Below are 5,289 nucleotides of genomic sequence, written 5' to 3'. Positions count from 1 at the left end.
AAAGATCCAATTAAAATACGAAAAAGGGAGATGAGGTGAGTAAAGCTCTCGCCACAAACTCTGGGAGGGATTTCCTTCGTGAGGCCAACATTGACCTTGAGCATTCCCAAGTCCTTTCCCTGGTATGCTGACCCAGTATTCATAAATCTTTCAAAGCATGAAGTGATCTTTTTATTTAATAAAATAAAAAAAAAGTAATTGGATTGACATAAATTAAAGCTGAGTTAACCTGTCTGGAATAATTGGATTGGTAATAACGGACAGCAGTGTGGATTGAAGTAGGTCACAGTTTAACCCGGAGGCCTGGAGAGGCTAATTTTTTTTTTTTTCACTCCCCCCCCTTTTTTCTTTTTTTTCCCTCTGAGAGCACAAAGGAATGTGGAGGGAGAACGTGGAGGGAGGGAGAAGATCACTGGAGTGTGCCACATGGATGGGGCTGCTGATGGCTGGGGAATTGCTTCAGAGGAACTCCAGTTGCAAACTTGGATGTTCCTGGGAATAAAGTTCCCAGGTTCATTGCTGGGAAGCGATGGACAACTGTGACCAGAAGCTGTATTGTATGTGGTTGCAGCAATAAATAATTTCACAGGGGTTAATCCTCTATCCTTTCTGTCCTGTCCTTACATACCACTGAAGAGAGAAAGTGTGGAGGAGCTGCTTTTGAATCGGGGCTTTCTGGTGGCAATCAGATGTGTAAATGCTGGGGCTTGGGGTTGCTCTCTTCTTTCACTAGTGTATCTGTAAATGCCCCCCAGATACTCTGTGTATTTAAGTTTGATTGGACTCTTCTTGCATCCTTGGGTAATAAAAACAATGATAAATTATCCATAGTGTTGAATAAAATCAGGAGTTTTAATCTCAAAGTAGCTTAAAGCTAGCTTACATTGCATCTGACTTGAGACATTCAACACTCTTTAACTGCTGGTTAGAAACTGAGTACTGCTGAAATGCATCCAAAAGGAGTCAGTCCTCCAACCCCTTGAAAAATATCCCTGTCTTGGGAAGCTAATTCTAGGATACCGCTCCAAAGGAGTTACGTGGTCCTCTCCCAAGGACTTGATTGGAAGCTTTGCCATGTTTGACACCATATCCATCACTCCACTGAAACCCAAATCCATCAAGGCACAGATGTTATGCTAAGCACATGAGAAATCTTATCTCCATCAGGGTAAAAACATTTCCAAAGGAACCACTTCTTCCCTGTCTCCTCAGTAAAGGTCACCCGTAGGTTTCCCACAGAGTGGCGAGAGTCCAAGAGTAGTGCTCAGGCATCTGAGAAATGAGCTGTGAAGAAATCCTCTTGAGATGAACCCCTCTTCTGATCCTGAAGAGCACAGGCTATTGGGAATTTGCTCTAAGGAAAGGTTCATGTCCCTGCAGGGCACCCTGGGAAGGGCTGGGGCTGGAGAAGTGGGCACGCTGCAAACCATGCTGGAGCTGCGGTGTGGAGCTGAGCAGGGGTGAGGAGGCAGGGCAGGGAGGCCAGCACTCCTCCTCGCTTCTCCCCAGGACCAGTCAGGTCTTGTTTGCTTTATTCTGTAGAAAGTTGATGATGGTGGCTGCAATGGTTGCTTTGTTAGGTGAAGTTAACTGGACTATCTTCTGTTCTTTTAGCCGAAGCCTGCTGCCGTTTCAAAATTGTGGAAGTAGTTCTGATTGTCATATCAAACCCACTTGCTGCGCATAACTTATTTGGAACAGTCCTCTGTATGAAACACGTTCTCAGTCATGCTGTATTACCTGCTTGGCAGGGCAGGTAGGTTTTGAAGAACTACACTGCCAATTGAGAGATTTTTGTTGGATCTCTGTGGGCCAGACCCTGATGCTGCTGGGTGCAATGATAAAATTCCCTGGGTTTTTGGTAGGACACTTGGTACTGGCAAGTGCTTTTGTGGCAAGGAGCAGCCGGAGTGTGCGCTGCCTGCCCCTGCTGTGCCAGCACTGGGCTTCCCTCGGCGCGGCTCCACTGTACCAGGGCTGAGCAGGGCAGCTCCTGGGGCAAGGATCATCAGTCCCAAAGGGGCCTGGTGTGGATGAAGGATGGTGCCCTTCCAGGGCAAGGGAGGTCTGAGGGAAAGGGAATGCTTCTGAGTCGCCATCTGCTCAGGCATAGTCCAGCTTAGAGGCTTTTCTTTGCCTAGAGCTTATGATAAAGTCACAGTGTGGACTTAAATAATTAGGAGATGCCTGGCTTCGGAGCAGAGTCTCATTTCTTTCCCTGCTGACCTTGGCTGATTAGCAAATATTTGGTATCATTTGTGGAATACTATCAAAGCAGCCCAGAAGTATTCATCTGCCTAAAAGCCTCTGGGGGATCTCTTCTCCCCCATGGGGGCACAGCCCTTCCTTGCTCTTCAAAGCAGGTTTTTTTGATTAGCTGACTGGAGAAGCATGTTTAAGATCTTGCATTTTTTGATGCTGGTTTTTTTTTTTTTTTCCCTCCCACCCCCTTTCAAAGAAGGGAGCAACTTAACATCACACTAGTCCCTTTGTGGCAGTTCGGAAGTTAAATTTACCAGGACCATTATCTTTAACAGCTGCTGCTGTCTGACAGATTGAGTTTATAGTTGGTCTTATAGGCACTAAAAACACTCTTATCCTTTTGGGTCCAATTTCAGAGTTATTCAATTTATTATCTCTAAGAGCTTAGCAGCTGTTCTCCCCACTCCCTTGTACCCCCCTGCCCCTCACTCCCTCTTGCTCCCCAAAGCTCAAACCTAAGGGGTCACCCCTTAATCCTGGGGGGAGAAGCAGGGATGTGCACAAGGTTTCCCAGCAACTGGTGGAGCTTTACTGTAGGCAGGCATCCTCCCCTGCTCCTACGATTTTTTTCTGTTAAGCAACAGCATCGTGCCAACATTGGGTTGCCTTGGCCATGGTGATGCTTAGAAGAGATGTTCCTGTCTCCATACCTCAGCAGAGAGGAAAGGAGCTGCCATGGGGATTGTGGAGGGGTGAAGAGGCAGCATTGCTCTAACAGGACCACTTACAGCTTTATTTCTGGACAAATAGGAAATTAAAAGATTAATGGAGTAAATTGGAAATGACACATTAAGATATATTTCCCCTATCAACTTTTTTTTTTAATAGCTCTGAAGTACACATCTAGTAACAGGGAGTTGCCAGCTTGCAACCTGCTCTGCCATTTTTGACTGCTTCAAAGTCCTGTGGTTCTACCCCGTAGTGCTCTGGTCCCCCGGCCAATGAGCCCCGCTCTGCCCACAACCTCAGAGTGGAAGTCAGGCTTTTTCTTCCCTGGGCTACACTGACATCTCTTGCTTCTGGTGGCGTTTTTTCCCCATGCCGAGCAATTATTCTTTCTCTCCTAGTAAGACTGGTAGCTTTTTCTACAAAGGCAGGTTCCCACCCCAAGTCTCCCACCTCTGCTTTGTATATGGCTGACCCAGTTGGTGTGTGCAGCTCTTGCCCTGCTGCAATGTTGATTAACCTCGGTTCTCTCTCAAGTGGAGATGATAAGGCTTTGTCTCTACAACCGGTGAGACCACCATGTACTGTTGCAGCACGTAGCCAGCTGTATTAATGGACCAAAGGGGAGCTTGTTCTTGCTGCAATTACTTCCTTTTCAGCAATGGCACACATTTTCTCTACCACGTTTCTCATCTGCCCCATCCCCTCATTTTACTCGCAGCTCTGCAAAAGCATTGATTTATTGTGTGAGTAGACACTGTGATGATGAGATATATTGTGACAAATCGCCGAAAATTAGCAGCGAGAATTCTAAGATGGATTTCACTTATTTCGCTGTGATGGGGTTACATGATCTATTACTCCTTGGCTCGGGCTAAGTCTCCCTGAAGCTAATGGGAGACTTCCTGTTGACACATGGAGTCTTCGGATCAGACTTGCAGAGTTTTGGCACTTGTCAAGAGATAGCAAAATCTCAGCAAGTCTTGTGGCACAAAGGAGCCTATTCAGACCTGTCACTGAGTGCCTGTTTCATTCTTTTCATCTTCTCCTCGGTTCTATTCAAGTTCTTACGCTGCTCTTGTTCCAGTGGTGCCTGAGTGCCCTCCAATGGTGCTAATGCTCCCACAAAGAGATAATAATGATACCTGCCTGCTTCAGAGGGTCCCTTTCTGCTCTGCTTCGCTTCCCTTCCACCTTGCAGACAGCCTGATTATACCCCGTGGCTATTCCTACTCTCTTGTCAGCTTCAAAAAGGAAGAACGAAGTCATTAGAAACCAACGAAAATGTTAATTGTATCATAAATCTCTGAACAGAGCAGCATTTCAGCAGTTTATTCTGATTTGGGTGTGTGGCACTGCAGCTAAATCTGCTTTTGCTTTTTCCTCTAAGTCACTGAAAAGCTCAGAAAAGATGGAGAAGGCAGCCTGGTTTGCTAAAGCTATATGCAACATCAAACAGGGATGCAGGCTTTCAGCATTTAAGCCTTAGACCTAATTTAGAAGCAATATTTAAACAAGTACTGAATAAATTCTGCGAAGGAAAAAATGCTTTTCCTTTTTACTAGGTTAAAATCAGCGTTTGCATGCTTTTTTTGTATATGTTTCTAGAATGTCTTTACAAGCATATGGGACTGAGCGTACATCCAGCATAGTGGCCTCTTCTTGGAAGCGCTGGGCTGACCCATCTCCCTAGCAGAGGAAAGGCAGCAGTAAGCATCAGTAACAAGGGTGGCTCTGCGGCCATGGGAATTCTTGACTGTGCCAAAGAAATTGCAGGATTGTATTTAAACAAATGAATGAAAAAAAGCAGCCTGGAACTGTAGCAAGGAGCAGCTGGCCTTGGAAGAAAGGCTGAGAGCAGAGGAGTGCTGCCAGCTCCCCTTGCAAAGGTTACCAGAGCAGGTCATGGAAACAAGCTGGTAATCTTGGGAGAGACTTTGATCAATGGTGTAAGAAGTGTAAACCAGGGTATATACAAGGGAAAAATTACTGAAGTGATTTCAAACGGATAAAATGGGGAAATACAATCTATATCACAGAATGGCAAGGGTTGGAAGGGACCTCGGGGGATCATCCAGTCCAACCCCCCTGCTAAAGCAGGCTCACCTAAAGCATGTTACACAGGATATCATCCAGGCGGGCTTTGAATATCTCCAGAGAAGGAGACTCCACAGCCCCCCCGGGCAGCCTGTTCCAGTGCTCTGTCACCCTCAGAGTAAAGAAGTTTTTCCTCATGTTCAGCTGAAACCTCTTATGTTTCATTTTGTGCCCATTGCCCCTTGTCCTGTCACTGGGCACCACTGAGAAGAGCCTGGCTCTGTCCTCGTGACATCCACCCTTAAGATATTTGTATGTGTTGAT

Source organism: Egretta garzetta, unplaced genomic scaffold (genome assembly GCF_000687185.1).
Source record: "Egretta garzetta isolate BGI_Z169 unplaced genomic scaffold, ASM68718v1 scaffold25, whole genome shotgun sequence".
NCBI classification, from domain to species: Eukaryota; Metazoa; Chordata; class Aves; order Pelecaniformes; family Ardeidae; genus Egretta; species Egretta garzetta.
The sequence above is the reverse complement of the archived record's forward strand: the minus strand, read 5'-3'. Positions refer to the sequence as shown.